The sequence below is a fragment of the Thermobia domestica genome, chromosome 3 (genome assembly GCF_964235325.1).
Source record: "Thermobia domestica chromosome 3, izTheDome1.hap1.1, whole genome shotgun sequence".
NCBI lineage: Eukaryota > Metazoa > Arthropoda > Insecta > Zygentoma > Lepismatidae > Thermobia > Thermobia domestica.
The window spans coordinates 257,933,452-257,952,363 of record NC_137456.1 but is presented as its reverse complement, the minus strand read 5'-3'; the positions used below and the strand labels follow the sequence as shown (position 1 = coordinate 257,952,363).

Sequence of the window (18,912 nt, the reverse complement as noted above, 5' to 3'; positions counted from 1 at the left end):
CTAACCGTCCACTCTACACGTACGCTAGGTTCATTCTCTTAGTAAAGGCATATTAGAAAATCATAACCACAAACTGCCTGATCGCTTCACCTATTTTTGGCTTATTTCCTTTTGTTTGTTTTTTTTAGTATAAAATGTTTAACATTTATTATTATTAGAGCTGTGCAATATGTAGAGTAACTAACATTATGAAAGATATACATTGTGTTTCTAATAATCCATAAAATTCCTTTTCTCTCTGTAAATTTCGCCGCGCGTTTGCCTTGCTTACGAAAATGGAACTTAGAATTTGGTGATGAGTTTCGGAGATTTCGTTTATTAATTATAACTTCTTTATTTTTCAATTTTTTGCACTTTTGTTGAATTATGTGGTTTCCTTTTTCTACTTATTACTAAGAAGACATTTAACATTTTCTGTCATAAGAAAGAGAGTTAGTTCTATTTATGTAATATTGAAAGACATGCGACAGAAATTTTGGACAGAAGTGTAGTTTCTTCTTTTATTTATACTCCACTTCTAGACACAGAGAACCAACTTTCCTCCATTTTATTGTTTCTCTAAACAAATCACGTAATGACCCATACCTTTGGTTCGGTCTTACTTGTTAGCTCTAAACTTCATGAGTCTCGATTTTTTGCCTTTTCTACTTGTGGTCAAGAATTAAAAATGGTTCTGTGTGCGCTGCAATCGATCCATGGACTACAAGATCTCCTACCCACCTTGGTATCGAATACTCTACGAGGGAAGATGGGCAGATCAGAGAAACTGATCTCTTTGTTGAAGAAACATACACATATTACTCTGGCTCCGTTACCTCGATCTGTGTGCGAATTTACACAACTAACTCGGTCTTCAGATTTTACACGTGATTTCGCCAACAAGTTATTATTAGCTTTGACGGTTACATGCAATGTTGATAATGCATTAAAGGAATAACACAAATTACAAATAGTGATCGAACTTACAATTCTAGTTACAAGAACGATTCTATTCAAGGTGTCACCTCACCTTCCTATCTAGAAAAATACCCGGGTTCGATTCCTATCAGGAGCTCTTGTGTTTCGAATTCCACGTTAATCAGTAGATTCCGTCGCATATAGCCTTGCTGCTGAAAGGTATGTTAAATTCAAAATCAACTCAACCTATCTAGAAGAATAAAAAACAAAATTCATTACTGCTACCAGCTTACAAACATTTATACTCCATTTCTTCTCATAAAATAATAATTCTCTCTGTCAATTCATAAATGTAATAATATTATTACATTCATGTGTAAACCTAAAAAGAATTTGACATAAAGTAATTTCTTCTGTTCCTAACAATAGTTCGATTATTTGTCTTTTTCTTTCCTTTTTTTGTAATTCTCGTAATAATAATAATAGTAATAATAATAATAATAATAATAATAATAGTAATAGTAATAAAGTTGGTTTTGAGTTTAACTGTCCCGTTCAGGAGCGAGGCTATATGAGACGTATAATAATAATAATAATAATAATAATAATAATAATAATAATAATAATAATAATAATAAAAATAATAAAATTGACACTGTTTTCATCAGAAACTTGAGAGTTTAAGGTCTACAGTTTAGAGCTCTGCCGACAACAACACACTGGACATTGTTTATAAAAAGACCGAAAAACATTATTTACTAACTTATTGTCTACCGTTTGAACTTCAAGAAATGATCATATTTCTTCGCGATAATGTGAATACAAAAGTGAAATATTGTGTTTCTACACAGTTTCCTTTTCTCGGATTGTTGTGTATTTAAAATAAAAAAAACTTTTATTTTTGTAAAGAAAATACAGTGTGAGTCAAAAGTCTTTGGACACCTACATAAGTTTGAAAATCGACGGGAAAAGTAAAAAGTGATGATGGAAACAGAGGTTTGATGAGGGGCCGCAACTTTTGGAGTTTATGTCATTCATGGCCGCCATCTTAAAATCCGCCATTTTGGATTAAAGTCATTTTTTAAATGGGAGGGGGCTGTATGATACATCGTATAACACTAGCTTGAGCTCCGGAATTTAGTGGTGTAATTTGTTTTTTTTTTTTATATCTTAGACAGTTTAGAAGTTATTAATGTTCAAAGGTGGGAAATTACCGTGATACTGAATGTTACAGCACATGTTCTACGTGTTGTCCATCCCGTGCAATGCACAACTGTAGTCGCCGCAACCACTCAGACGGAGGAGAATGTCTCCTGAAATTTCGTCACAGGCTTGTTGGATGTGTTCCACCAGGTGTCTCAAATCACGGATGGTCTCAGCATACACTATCTGCTCAAGATGTCCCCATAGATAAAAATCAAGGGGCGTTAAGTCAGGGGATCTGGGCAGCCACTCCACGGGACCACGGCCTCCAATCCACTTCCCTGGCCGTTGTTCATCCAACCATTCACGGATACCAAGTCTATAGTGCAGAGGTGCTCCATCGTGCTGAAACTAAGATGGAAAAATGCCGTCAGCGTTCAGTGTGGCAGGGAACATAAGTCCTGCAGCAGCATCAGATACTGCAGTGTTGTTAAGGTGTTGTAAATGAAAAATGGCCCAATGATGCGGTGTCCCTTATGCCACACCACACCATCACCTTCGCTGGACTATGTTCTCCACTCGAGACAACCCAATTCGGATTTGCGTCACACCAGTATCGACAATTATGTCGATTAATCTCCCCGTTCAAAGTGAAATACGCATCGAGGCTGAACAGTATGCCCTTGGCAAACGCAGGGTCCAGTTCGTGTTGTTCAGTAGCCCACATGCAGAACTCCAACCGGCGATCAGGGTCATCCTCATTCAGTTTATGTTGCATGTGCAGCTTATAAGGATGCCCCTGATTGGCTTGCAATAACCAGACAACGGAGGATTGGCTTATTGCACATTGCAACCGCTGTTGCAGTTTCCTCCTTGGTAGCAGCCTTTGGTCGCCCACTACATGCCCTATCTTGAACAGAGCCTCTCTCCCGGAATTTGGTGATCACGTGAGCCACCGTGCTGTGCGATACCGGTTCTCTGTCTGGGTGCCGTCTGTTGTAGTCAGCTGCTATTGTTCGGTAGCTGCGTTCCCCTGATATAAGGATAATTTCGATACTCTGTTCACGTGTCAGACCCATTTAAGATCACCTGGAACAAAGAAAGAACTGGGTCAGTATCAAGGTAATTTCCTCCGTTTGAACATTAATAACTTCTAAACTGTACAAGATAGAAAAAAACAAATTACACCACTAAATTCCTGAGCTCAAGCTAGAGTTATTTGATGTGTCATACACCCGCTTCTTATCTAAAAAAATTGACTTGAATCCAAAATGTCGGATTTCATGATGGCTGCCATGAATGACGCACACTCCAAAAGTTGCGGCCCCTCATCAAAGCTCTGTTCCCATCATCACTTTTTACTTTTCCCGTCGATTTTCAAACTTATGCAGGTGTCCAAGGACTTTTGACTCACCCTGTAAATGTATCTCTTCATCGGGAATCGATCTGAGTACCTCATGAACGTGAGCCCACGGTGCTACTTATTACACCGTTAAGACCTGCTTGCAAGGAAAGCGATACATTGAGTGATTTGTCGAATGAAACCAAGGACTTTACGTCGCATTGTATTTTTTCCCTGTTTCGTTTTCATTGCGTTCACTCTTTGTGTTTCTCGTACAATGCACGAAAAAGCAAATAAATTTTTCGTCACGATGTCCAGGAATACTGTTTTAACTTACCAGCAAATAGAAAGCTACTGGCGAAATGATATGGGGTAATGTGCAGTATTTTATTTCCATAGCAGCAAAAGATACTATCCCGCGAAATTTGCATTTATTTGTTTGACAGACAATACCCATTAAGCTTATTACTTTGTAGAATGTATTAAAGATATGCAGAATACAGGTACTAATGCACTTTTGATCAAGGTAGTACATTTCCTTCTCCTGGATGGGTGGCGAACAGAGATACTTCACACTTGTACCTATATCGTAGGAATTTTTTAGGGGGTGCCGGTTTTTTTATTTTCTAGAGTTGGCAACCCTAATCCTCACATGGAAACTGAACCCGGGACTGCTTGCACCAAAGGTGAGAGCATTGTCTGCTACGCTACGCGAGGCCACCAAAACAAAATAAGATCTATATTCTGAGGTGTGAGGTTTAGTACATTTTCCTTTGTTTCCCAACCCACCCCTCTAAGATGACGGTTCATTGACTTGGGAACCATGACTGCTTTTAGGGTGGACCAATACTGGGTTTTTGAAAGGAGTTCAGTTCTTTGATGTATTTTCTAAAGAATGTTAGATTTGCTTTATTTCAAACTATATACTGACGTGGGGCAACGAGCGACAAGGGGTAAAGAGCCTCAAAACATCATTAATTCTTTATTTGGGAAACCACTAGTTGGAGCGTTGCGACACGGTTTAATCCGATACTGATATGTATATTTAATATTTAGCACTAGCAACCCGCAGAGTCCGTGCAAGCGGGAGAAAATGTGTTAATGTGTTTAATTCGCTCTAATTATAGTAGTTACTAACTAGCTAGCTTATTTTATTTTTTTAAAAGGTCATCCTCTCCCACCCCACCCCAAGGGGTGAGGATGAACTTGAACATCATGAAAACTGATACTGTAAAAACTCAGCGACCTCGAAAACTATGAATTCAACACGAATATCTGTCGTTTTCGATTACTTTCAAAATCTCGACTCCTCCCTGGGGAGTGGAGTATAACCTTGAACTTGAATTGGACTAAATCTGTCACTATTCCTTTCAGCGACCCCAAAAACTATGAACTCAATTCTAATATTGGTACGTTTCGATTATTTGATAAGTTTGCAAAATCACGTCTTGTTTCCTTGTTTGCGACATATGTTTGTGCGGGAGGGGGGGAGGAGTCGGCAAATTGTTTAGAGCACAGAGGCGCACAATATATAAATAAGGGCCTGATATACGTATATATATATTAGGGATGGCCAAAATTTTCCGGAATCCGGATTCCGGAAATTTTGTTTTCCGGAATCGGAAAATTTACTTTCCGGAATTCGGAAAAATTCCGGAATTCAGAAAAATTCCGGAATTCGGAAAAATTCCGGAATTCGGAAAAATTCCGGATTTCGGAAAAATTCCGGAATTCGGAAAAATTCCGGATTTCGGAAAAATTCCGACATTCGGAAAAAATCCGGAATTTAGAAAAATTCCGGAATTCGGAAAAATTCCGGAATTCAGAAAAATTCCGGATTTCGGAAAAATTCCGGAATTCGGAAAAATTCCGGAATTCAGAAAAATTCCGGATTTCGGAAAAATTCCGGAATTCGGAAAAATTCCGGATTTCGGAAAAATTCCGACATTCGGAAAAATTCCGGATTTCGGAAAATATCCGACATTCGGAAAAAATCCGGAATTTAGAAAAATTCCGGAATTCGGAAAAATTCCGGATTTCGGAAAAATTCCGGAATTCAGAAAAAATCCGGAATTTTTCCGAGATCCGGAATTTTTCCGATTTTACTTTCCGGATTCCGGAAAGTAAAAATTCTGGAATTGGCCATCCTTAGCTAGTAGTTGTTAAAAGAGAAACACAATAATGAATAGGCTATATATACTGTATTAATTTCTTGTAGTTGGATATGTCTTTATCATTTACGTAGACAATTGCTACTGCAGTTATTTACTACTTTATGAGAAAGATCTTATTTTCACACACAAAAAAGTCGCCGGTATGTCTCAAACATTATCGCGTTCCCACCTGCAGCTGCTCCAAAGCACTGCAAACTACTTTTTAATCAGGCGAAAGGCAGTGAAGGAAAATAAATCTCAACAAATATTCTAATAACATTCGCTTATTGTCAACATACCTACAGTGAGCGCAGAAAGTGTTCGTACACCGTGCATAGTTTATATTGAAAACAGCTAGCATGAGAACGGGAGGTGGAAAAATATATATATAACCAGAATTAAGACTACACATTCATACATTTTATTTCTATATACAAGAGAAAGGCCAAACAAACACAATCACTGTTTTGTTCAGAAGAAAAGAGAGAATTCCTTTTTTGTAAACGCAAAAAGTCACCGTACACTTATGCTTGAATTAATGCTTATAAAGTATATTACGTTATTTAATATTTTGTGGGATTACCCTGTGCGTTAATGATTGTCTGTAATCTTCGTGGCATTGATTTCACCTGTAGTAGTTCGTAGTTCTGTAGCTTCGGGACTGATTATGTCCCATTCTTCTTGAATAGCTTTTCTTAGGCCTTCTTTAGTAGACAAGCTGTGCCTTCTGATTCTTGTCTCCAGAACAGATCATAGATGTTCTATGGGGTTCATGTCTGGGGATTGGGGAGGTGTGCGAAGCTGTTTCAAGGTATTATAGAGTCAGGGGCGGGTCCAGAGGGGGCAATCGCCCCCCCCCCACAAGAGGAAACTCTTATTTTATACATAAATAAACCCATCCATAACAAGTTTGGAGCTCTTAAAAGTAGCAGTATTACCGCCGACCGCCCCCCCCAGAAGTCCGTCCTGGATCCGCCCCTGGCAAACCTTGCAGACAGGCCTTGTTCAACAGTACAAACAATAATTGCGATGTATAATGTTTCTATCACTGTGCGAAACCATAAAAAAAATAATAAAAAAAGAACTCGAAGACCAAGAGTGTTGAGTGAACAAGTTAAACGTTACATTATTAGGGAAAGAAAAAAGGTTCCAAAAAGTAGTGCTGTGCAATTGGCAACGGATCTGGAAACACGCGGTGTTAAAGTATCAGCCAGTACAGTGCGGAATATTTGCAGGGTATCATGGTCGGATAGCCAGGAAAATGTTCTGGGTAAACAAGACAAATCGTATAAAGAGACTAAAGTTTGAAAAAGAGTATAAAGATAAGGGATCAGGCTTCTTTCTGGAATAGGGTCATATTTTCGGACGAAAATAAATTTAATTTTATCGAGTCCAATGGGAGGCGTATGGTATGGCGCAAGGTGAATACAGAGATGAATCCTCAAAATTTCGTCTCTAAAGTAAGACACGGAGGAGGGTCCGTGCTCGTCTGGGGTTGTATGAGTGCCTCAGGAGTGGGTCGTCTCCACCTTATCGATGGAGTGATGATCTACAAAGTGTATATTAACATATTAAAGGAATATCTCCATACTAGTGGGCAGAAGATGGTTCTTGAAAACAATTTATTGTTCAGCAAGACAACGACTCCAAACATACAGCGGAAAATACTCGATTGTGGCTACTCTATACAGGGGCGGATCCAGGACGGACTTCTGGGGAAGGGGCGGTCGGCAGTAATACTGCTACTTTTAAGAGCTCCAAACTTGTTATGGATGGGTTTATTTATATATAAAATAAGAAAGTTTCCTCATGTGGGGGGGGGGGCGATGGCCCCGATCGCCCCCCTCTGGATCTGCCCCTGAGGTTTGCTATCTTTCTCAAAGACTTACCCTTCTTATGCACTTTAATAATTACTTTTCTTGTCTCCTCATTTGTTTCTGTTCGGTTGCTTCCCATTTCGACAGCCCACCGTGCAGTTTTTTCACTCCTATTCACAACTAAACTCATTCTGTTACTCGTCATGCTATACAGAGGTGTATACTCAGGTGAATACTAGTGAACCCCAGTTGTGGTATCTTTGTTTCGTATTCGTACGTCAGGTGTACGATCACTTTTTGCGTCTACTCTATATATTTTCTACGGAATTTATTTACTTTCTGACCATTAAACTTGTCTTTGTGGTTCTTTATTGATATATTCATAAAGCTTAGTTTTCATTATTCATATTGTGTGTGTTATTACACTTCTTAAATTTTCTGTTTCTTTTTCGCAGGCATTCTCGTTTCAATAGCATAGGTGTACGAACACTTTCTGCGCTCACTGTATGTACAGTAAATACAAATTGACTTTACGAAGTATACAATGTAATTGTTCAATAATTAACATAAGCAGGCATTCATTAATTTATATTAATATAATAGTTAACAAAACTAATAAGCGGGTGATTGATGACTCAGTGGTAGAGTTTTCATCTATGGTATTCAAACCCAGGACATGTGGGTTTTCGATGGCTAATTTTGTGTTCGAAAATTTTCCCGGTGGTACTCTTGGTTCCCTTTCTTATATTTGTTCCATCATCACTCATTAACGAATTTAGTTTATCAAAACTCTATAGCCATATATTCATTCTGTCCGTCAGTGAAACAAACAGTCTCAAGAACTATCTGATGGATTACCAATCAATTTTGGCCATGATGTACAGAGTCAATAGTTAAGAATCGAGTTCCCTGATGAATGTAATATTCAAACCGGAAGCGGTACAAATCAACCATTTCCGGTTTTAACGTTAATCATTATATAGTAAATATGGTAATAGATAGCGAGAAGCGGTTTCCAGTAATCGACATATATAACATTCATGTAGATAGCATGTTACCCAGTTTGTGCATCTGCTGAAAATAATGAGCTTAGGTATTTAGAGAGCATTTTCCGCTTTAGAAAATGTGTGCTTGGTAAAGAATGTAGAGATTTAGCTGAGTCAGGCACGTAGCTAGAATATGGTAATAGGAAGGGGGGGGGGGTCTGTCACGAAATACTATGGTTATTTACCAGGGGCTCAATCATTCTAAACTATTTTATTGGCAACATATATTGATTCGTTTAGCCAAGATTTCTAATGGGGGCATGATACTGTGGTTACACACCAGAGGCTCGATCAATCTAAATATTTTACTGACACCATACCCATATTGATTGGTTAGGACAATAAAATGAGGATATATTAGTAAGTATTTTAATAAGAAGCTATGAAGAAATCTCGAGTAAAAAATTATAAAAAAGTATTGAAAAAGATATAGTCTTCCGAGGTCATTCGAACGGTGTCGAGAATTTTGCGTCTGGGAAATTTGCGCCCTACCTCAAGAACAGGGAAAATTGCGCCTGCGATGTACCTCCACCGGGAAGTTTGAGACCTGCGAAATAAAAGAACCTATTGGAGCTTACGCATTTCCTCGGAGGGGCTGACATTACAGCATAAACAATCCTCCCCCCACAACCATGCCATTTGTGATTTATTTTCATTGTGGCTATATAAGGGGAGAATAAACTTCAATATAAGCCAAAAGAACACAACGGATCAACGCAATCACTGCTTCTTCCAGAGATGATTTTGGGGGAACACTGGCCTCCCCAGAGCTCTCAGAGTGCCCCCTCGGAGGAGACCAAAATAATACGTCTATAATATAATAATAAATAGAATAGTACCAGCAGTGACCCCCCTCCGGAATACTAAATGTGCCCCCCGGAACATTTTTCCTGAAAGAACGACTGAACGCAATTGTGTGTTTGAAGTGTAATTCCAGCAAGTAAACACACTGTACATAGTTTTCTTGATAATATTACTGAACTGATTTTACATTCACTTTACATTTTCTTTTCTATATTTTGTGTCCTGAAAAGCCAAACAACTCTCAAGGATTGTGAACAGAGATATCTGGGTAGAGCCAAACAGCCTTTTGTAGATTAAATTATACTCTTTGATTATATTAATAAATAATTATATATCAGTCATTTATACGTTTATTGTAAATTTTGTAGTATAATGAAAAATTGTATTTGTATGGATTGCCCTTTAGTGAACTAAAATTGTATTTTTTTTTCATTTGTTCGGAATATTATAACGGATGGAGTAACTCACTGAGACGATGAGAGGCAAGCCTAGTTCAAGTGCGAGTGGAAGTTACTTTACACAATACAATAATAAGTTGAATTGTAGGGCGCTAACATCCCAGTGCAAATATATAGCCGGCGCATTTTCCCCTCTTTTTGGGGTAGGGCGCAAACATTCCAGTGCAAATATATTGCGAGTGCATTTTTTCCTATTTTTGTGGTAGGGCGCAAAATTCTCGCATTCAAGGAAAATATAATGTCCGTGAAGTTGACAAGCCACTTATGTCAGACTCCAATTTCGACTTTAAACGTCGCTAGTGCTAAGTTAGTGTTCGATAGTGACGCAAATCGTTAGTACTCCAACTGCATGCCAACACGCCCACTTCTAAGAATCATCTCAAAAGTGAGGTTAACCATTAGAGCAAGTAAGTGCTCATTGGTGCCATTAACATTAACGTTAAAGCCTCCATCGTACGGCCCTTTGAGTAATAATAACACCACGTTTTTTGCTAGTCTCAATGCGTCCCTATATTCTCGCGAATATTCTGACGTGCCCAAGTTAGTTACTTTTTTTTTGGGACTATTGTTTATGTTATTGTTTATTGTTTATTGCTAGTCTGCAGAGTAGTCCTTACATTAATATGCCATTGTCCTTGATAATCATTGCGTATTTACAAGCAATTTGTTATTACTGTTAGAAGATATCAAAAAACAAGATAAAATATACTACTTAACGGTTCATATTTTTCTTTTACAGTACATAAACGATTAATAATAATAATAATAATAATAATAATAATAATAATAATAATAATAATAATAATAATAATAATAAGAAGAAGAAGAAGAAGAAGAAGACTATTCCAGCATAAAAGTTATCAATTGCATTACACTGGCAACAAGCGACGCATATTTTAACTTCATAAAAAATCGTTTCTCACGATTTTCTGGAAAACTACGTATGATAACATCTTCATTATGTCAAGTTGTTTATCTCAGTGTAATATATGTCTTACCTCTGGACAATATCACAGTAAAACAAAAATTAAATATTAGGAGTACATCGTACTTTTGGACTACATCTCATTAACCATGGGAAGATTGAGTAGTGTATACCTTAAGATATAAGTTTCAGCTTAACTTGCATCATACATTCTTAGGATTACAAAAAGGAAATTTGTTCGTTTGCATTTGAACAAAATTCTTAGGATTACAAAAAGAAAAAATAATTTTTCCGAATTCCGGAATTTTTCCGAAATCCGGATTTTTTCCGAAATCCGGAATTTTTCCGAAATCCGGATTTTTTCCGAATTCCGGAATTTTTCCGAAATCCGGATTTTTTCTGAATTCCGGAATTTTTCCGAATTCCGGAATTTTTCCGAATTCCGGAATTTCTCCGAATTCCGGAATTTTTCCGAATTCCGGAATTTTTCCGAAATACGGATTTTTTCCGAATTCCGGAATTTTTCCGAAATCCGGATTTTTTCCGAAATCCGGAATTTTTCCGAAATCCGGAATTTTTCCGAATTCCGGAATTTTTCCGAAATCCGGAATTTTCCGATTTTACTTTCCGGATTCCGTAAAGTAAAAATTCCGGAATTGGCCATCCCTAATATATATATATATATATATATATATATATATATATATATATATATATATATATATATATATATAAATACAGTATAAGACTTTGTTTTATTATTTAGTAGCAACCTATTGACAGGCTGACCGCAGTGTTGCCAGTAACAAGGGAGAGAAAAATTACCTTAGTTCTACAATATATTTACCAAATACCTTAGTTCTATAATATATTTATTCAATATGCGTAAATAATCGTTGTTGCACACGAAGTGTTAGATGAACACAGGCGACTATGGCTGTGTGTAGGTCTTTCGTTCTCATCCCTTTCCCCCTAAAAAAAATCCTGTGTGTACGACTGAAGAAAACTATTCTCAAGTTATGAGCAAACGAGAGCTATGGAACAGCTTATCATGTGGAGCAGGAGAGGAAATACTGACGTAAGTTGAGGTCCAGCGAGGCCTTTCTTGCTGATATTAATGTCAAACAAATTAAAGTGTATGTATAATGCAGGGCACAAAAGTTCACAGTCAAACGCACTCGAAAATCAAAAAATGATGGTCGCCATTATCTCTCACACACAAATTATAAGCCCCCACCCCACGGCCTTTGGTTTGACAAAAAAAGATTACATCAGGGCATAAAATTTCAAAACCAGACAATTGGATTCAGGAAAGTCTATTTTGAATTGAATAATTCATACACATGTTAAAAAAAAATCTTACCTTAAAACTTCACGTTTGTGTAATGCTGACCGTGTCCGTTGTGAAGACTTTATATTCCGTATTTTCTCTTCCTCAGTAACAATTATTTTCTTGCGAAACAAGAACTGCACAGCCCTCTGAGTTTAGGCAGAAACAGTTCCTACTTAACACTGGTCGACAGCTCTAAATTTCTTGTCGCTAATGGCGACCTGGCGACCGGAAATTTTGCGCCCTGGTATAATGTTTTTATTCCAAATGTACTAGGTATATAAAAGTATAATTCACCACGTAGCACCGTACTTGTATGAGAATCTAGCGCTAAATTTTGAAACCTTACCACTGTCAAAAGTAGTCCCAAAGTGTCTGTTACAATCGTTATCTGTAACTTGATTTTCAGTACTGGAGTGTTTATGTATCTATCAGGAGATTTTTCCTATTTTCTTGTAGATTGTAGAACCTACTGAGAGAGATGTACGATTTGAAAGTAGAGTTGTTAGAGCTATGACTTCCAACGTAATAAGGCCTATCGAGCATTCCAGAAGACAAAAACTAATAATGTTTTTAAGAACAATACACAAGCGGAAATCCTTTTGGCTGTTGGTTGGCTTAATAATCCTGGCTACCCTTGCACTGACCACGTAGATTTCTAATTTGGTCCAGTAAGTTTTTAATTCTCTATTTATCTCTATTTATGCTCTATTTCTGTAGTTATTAATTCTCTATTATATTATTAATTTTCATTTATTTAATGTTTTCTTGTACAGTCTTGTTTCAAAAGTCTTGGCCTTGCTTTAGAAGACCATATTTTGGCAAGTACCAGGTACTAAATAAATATTTGAATAAATAAACGTACAGACAACTTAACATATATAGACCCGGGTTCGATTCCCGGCGGGAGCTCATGTGGTTCGGATTCCACGTTAATCAGTAGATCCACGTCTCATATAGCCTCGCTGCTGAAAGGGACGCTAAACTAAAAATCAGATCAGATCAGAACTTAACATATGGAGGTTGTGTATGAGAAATGACCTTGAGCATGTGACTGCCATTTATATAAATCAGAATAGCGAATTACAGAAAGCATATTCTCCACGACTTTCTCCAAAGTTTTTAGTGGAAAAGCACTAATTGCTGTGCTTATGTTTAGCATCAAAGCAACCAATGTTTTGTAATGATATCTTTATATAATTTTCTTTAGGAAGGAGTCCCAGAGTAAGAGTGTGAAATTTGATCTCTCTCTCATAGACCGCTTGGAGATATTGTACAATTTGATTTCTTGATTTTGATTTGAGACCAGCTTCCCTTTCAACAGCGAGCCTGTACGTCACGTGGACCTACAGCTTACGTGGTATTCGAATCACATGACTTTGGCGCGGGAAACCCGGGTTCGATTCCCGGCGGGAGCTCATGTGGTTCGGATTCCACGTTAATCAGTAGGTCCACGTCTCATATAGCCTCGCTGGTGAACGGGACGATAAACTCAAAATCAACTCAAATCAAATCAAATTCGAATCACATGAGCTCCCGCTAGGAATCCAACCCGGGAGCTCATTATACACAATTTTAGATTTAAAAAAATCTATTAAAACAACTTTCATCTCTAAATGTTCTTCATTAATTGTAAAGTACTTATAGTTGTGATCATATTAATACACATTTCTGGACCCCCCCCCAAAAAAAATGGAACCACTAGTGTAGAGTTATCTGGATAAACATCGTATCCCCGCCGTACCAAATTCCCAATATTTACCCGACTTATCATGATTGATATGATTGTTTTCCCTGTGTAATAATACCGATGAAATGAAAGCGGAATGATGTCCTGCAGGACTACCTCGTCATATTCAGCTCGTACATTACCACTATAGTCTTAGCAATGGGAAAAAATCCTATGTTAAACAGACAGAGAAAATAACTTATTTTATACCCATGTGTTGCACGACAGTGGCGTATCTAGTCTTAGTGCGCCCTGGATCGATCAATCATCGGTTTACTCATACCCGCCCGATGCCCCCGCATTTTAGTTGCTGCGTTATATATATGAGTCATATCATAAATTCTGTTACAAAGTTCAGACAGGCATAGCAACACTGCTTCAAGAGATAACTTTGTAATGTTTAAACAAAAAGCTATCACGATCATTGTGATAGCGGAAAGATGAAGTTTGCTGTCAGTCGAATGGAGTGGGGTGTTTATGAGAACCGTGTAGCAGTAATCGCACAGCACAAAGTACGCAAATCACTATCAGACATCTTCAAAACTCTGAAAATAATTTAAGGTCAGCAGGATATTCGTGCATCGGACCATAAAGAGATACTACGATACAGGGACAATTGAGGAGCGCCCTAGGAAGGGTAAACCTCGCAGCATGCGTAGCCAGAAGCACATAAAAACAGTGAGGCGCGGATTCGACGAAATCCTGTGAGGAAACAAACTGTGATGGCTCAAGAGATGAACGCTCCAAAAATTTCTATGTCGCATGTGCTTAGAAGTGGCCTAGGACTCAGGGCTTACCGGAAAAAACTGGTCATTTCCTCACTTCCCACCTTACGGTTCATAGGGAGCAAAAATCGAAACGGCTTCTTCAGCAATACGCAAATGGTGACCACAGGAAGATCCTTTTCACGGACGAAAAAAACCTTCACGATTGAAGAGACTTACAATCGTCAAAACGACCGTGTTTACGCCTCAACATCCCAGGTAGATCGTAAACACACGCCACGGATCTTCAGAGGCCATCATCTAGGTTCAGTGATGGTTTGGTAGGGGGTATCGTATGATGGTATAACTGACCTTCACTTCTGTGAAAATAGTGTGAAAACGTCTGCTAAAGTGTACCAAACGACAGATTTGGAGCCACTTGTTAAGACGTTAAGCCGTACCATGTTCAAGAGTGAGCCATGAAGGTTCCAACAGAATTTGGCACCGGCCCACAAAGCAAAGACCACATGGGAGTGGCTTCAGAAGAATTTGCCTAATTTCATCACTTCATCAGATTGGCCCTCCAGTAGCCCCGACCTCAACCCATTGAACTACAAGTTATGGTCTGTTTTGGAGGGCATCGTCTGCAGGAAGAGGCATCGAAATATTGAGAGTCTTAAGTGTTCCCTTATGAGGACAGTGGCGGAGTTTCCCCTCGAGACGGTGCGTGCCACGATCGATGACTGGCTCCAAAGACTTCAGGCCTGTGTGAAGGCCAGGGTCTGCCATTTTGAGCAGTAATAGGTGCTCTGTATTTGCAAGACCGGTGCCTCTGTAACGGCAAAGTAATAATACATTTTACTTTGTAATAGAATTTATGATACGACTATGTATATACTAACAGTATACCAAGTTATTTTTATTAAGAAGTGTAAAGCATTTACTTATCTTTTTCCTAAATTATTGCTACATACTTAATATAAATTACGTTCATAGGAAATTAAATTAAAAATGGTTTAGTATACTTAATCCAAATTGCTACTTTTATACTTTAAAGGCAGAATGATAGCATTGCTTATAATTCTTAATATATGTAGGGAGTACAGGATAGTTTTATAAGTGTCCATTATGTTTCAAACGGGCCCAATTTTCGTTTTATTCCCGGGTGGGGGTGCAGCACGCTAATTACAATGACTCATTATGCACAGCTTTCACTAGGCAGCTAGCTAGACAAACATTACAGTGACGATTGTCCGGGTATCGTCCAGGTCCAGTGGGGATCCTGAAAGTGGGAACGGGGCTCGCGCGCCTTTCCATGAGGAGTAAAATATATAAATTAGTCGCTACTGAAACGCTTGTTCAAAGGCTGTGAAAAAAAAATTTTAAAATTTCTCTCAAAAGGAAGATTCGAAGTGCGTTCTTCACTCATTGCAGATAATGTATGCGTTTCCAGTTCATGGTAATCCTGGATTCTCTCGTGTTGAACAACATGGCTTTCATCAATACCGCCTCCAGAAGGGCGGAGATAAATACGCATTATGAACCAGTGCAGTCCACATTTTTAGTTAGCGAATCAAATATCGAAAAATGTTTCAAGTTTATTTTTCGCTCGAAGTTCGGTCCCCGGTGGGGTAGGCGTTGGGGATTGCCTTGATGCAAACTAGATTCCCACTTTAAACAGTAAGTTCCATCTTGTATAAATAAGCTTGTTGATAAAAAGGGGCGTTGAATTTAACTCAACCAATCAAATTACTCACAAAGTTCACATTATCCAATGACCAGGGGCGGATCCAGGACCGACTTATGGGGGGGGGCGGTGGGTTGTCATACTGCTACTTTTAAGGACTCCAAATTTTGGGATGGGTTCTATTTATATATATTTATAAAATAAGAAAGTTTCCTCTCCTGGGGGGGGGGCGATTGCCCCGATCGCCCCCCCTGGATCCACCCCTGCCAATGACTAATATCTCAATCCTGGTAGGGTCATCAAGTTTTCAGTAGAAGATACCGAATGAGTTCGAGCAACGAATGAGTTCTTTTCTTCACATGTTGCAATATAAGTAACAATGTTGCAGGGATTACTGACTATCCCATTTGTTTATTATGCCTTTGAAACTTGATGAAGCTATTATATTATTATTATTATTATTATTATTATTATTATTATTATTATTATTATTATTATTATTATTATTATTATTATTATTATTATTATTTCTATTATTATTATTATTTCAAAATTAGGAACTTTGGAGTAGAAAAACTAGAAATATTCAGGCTCTGAAAAGAGTAAATGTACTGAACATATTTCGGAAAACGGCCGAGTTTAGGAAGGATGCAAAGGTACACGTGCACCTCCTTCGTTGTAAATATCAAGGATGTTATAAAATAGAGGATCTGCCCATACCTATCTTCATCATATGAACTCAATGAAGCCAGAAAACAACCAAGCATCGTCTGAGCCGACACGTCTGATTGGCTACTCTCGTATCCGCCATTGGCTCGAAACATTGCGATCTTAGTGGCGCGGAGTGGGCAGAGCGGAAGCTGTGACCGTATGACTTCACGATTTTGTTGTGTGGGTAGATCCTGTAGTTTATAACATCCTTGATAAATGTACCCTATATAAAATGAGAATCTATCAGTGAATATAGCAACCCTTTCCGAAACTTTCTCCCATCGTGTTTCCGTTTGGGACTTAAAAGAAAGTAGAGCTTTGCAATAGCAACAGTTGATTTTGTTGATTTTCAAAAGTTGATATTTAAAAGATTGAAGGAAAATAATTCACCAAGCAAAACAATATAGCATTTGTCAAGTAGGGAAGAAAACAGAAGCCAGGTGGAGAAAACAACATATTTTCCTGCAGAACACTTGCGACTCTGTTTAAAAATACCTCCCCCTCTTCCGTTCTATGTATCAGCGTTGTCAGGGGTAAAGAATATTGTCCCACATCACTTTGAAGAGTTTCAGTGTGATTGGTTATTTCGGTAGTTATTGGTGCATACCTCCGACAGACAGTCCTGGATTCGACCCTGTTTTGGACAATTCCATTTTTCTAGTTCTACTCCATCATATTTGCAGAAATACTTGAAAACCTCACTCTGATCTTTTTGCAGCAGAAGAGGGAAGAGCTGTCCCTTTATATCTCCAAACAACCAAATTATTTCATCTACAGTTTAAAAACAAATTGCTACAATAGCTGCTAATTGACAGTAGTGTGGGGCAGCCAATCCGAGAAATGTTGATTTGATTTGATTTCTTTAAGTTTAGCTCCCTTTTAGCAGCTAGGCTATATGACACGTGGACCTCTTGATTAACGTGGAATCCGAACCACATGAGCTCACGCTGGGACTCGAACCTGGGTCTCTCACACCCGAGGAAGAGGAAATACGGAGAACAAGTCCTATTTCATTTGTCGTGCATTAAAAGCACATTAAAAGAGGATTGGTCTCTCGCTTATAAAAGCGTACTATCGAAATCCCGGAAATAACATCACTGTTACTTTGAGCTAGTCATGCGTTAACAATGAGTTTCATATATAGACGATGGAAACTCTCCTAAGCAACACCAAGAGATTCCGGTATACTATGAATAGCGTTCACATTGGAACAAAAGAAATATTCTGTAATAATCTTGTAACTGTAGAAACTGTTCTTAATTGGTGTTTAAAGTTTCCTCTCCGTATCTGTTTCCTACTCCAGCGTTCAAATCGCGTAGTAACATAACCTGTTTCATCTGGAAGCAGTCTTCTGTCTGTCGTTTCATCTTCGCTTGGCCCACGGCCACAAACTAGTATGAGGTTCGTTGCTGATTTTTCTTCTTGTGTCTTTACTGTCATGATTCTTTTATTGGTGAATCTCCACACTCCTTTTTTGTGTTGGATTTATCTTTGTTGCTTTTTAAGACATCCGATTTCAGCTCTTGCATGTTCTCATTTAGGTACTCTGCTGTAGAATAGAATGATTCATCATCATGCATTTCATACCCTTGTCCTTTCTTTTTTTTCTATTATTTCCTCTATTGCAGGAATGTACTTCCGTTTACTTTTTCAAGTTCTCCATCCTTTCCAGTGCTGCTTCTTACATTCCATGTCCCATAAATCGTCGTTCTTGATCCTCACCAATTTTGCGATCTTATGTCCCCGGTCGGTTATACAGGGTGGACAATTTATCTTGATCATTCACTATAACGGAGAAACCAAAAGAGAGATAAAAGCGAAACTTTGCCCGAAGCAACTATAAGGAGGTGAACATCTTCACATATATTAAACAGAAACACACAGTCATAAATACGTAGATCTATATTTAGAAAGAACAAATGCATCGTTTTGAAAGTGTACATCTTTCGTGATTTCTGGAAAAATATTTCTTAATTGCAATAAACCAATTTGAAGCAGTCAGTTAAAAAAATGTTTAGAATAATGTGCATTTGTGTCATCTGCAGTGGCGTATTTAGGGGGGGGGGGGGCTTCCGGGCTAAATCTTACTTACTATAGTAAAGTATAGTAAATATCTTGCAGAATTTTCACATTTTCAGGCAAAGCCCCCCCCCCGAAAGAGCAAAA

At 38.1% G+C, this 18,912-nt stretch overlaps 1 long non-coding RNA gene across 1 annotated transcript in view; it reads left to right on the top strand.

Annotated features, from left to right (window-relative positions):
• LOC145681621 (uncharacterized) overlaps positions 1 to 18,912 on the top strand; it is a 297,402-nt gene that overhangs the window by 132,734 nt on the left and 145,756 nt on the right. The window lies entirely within an intron of this gene.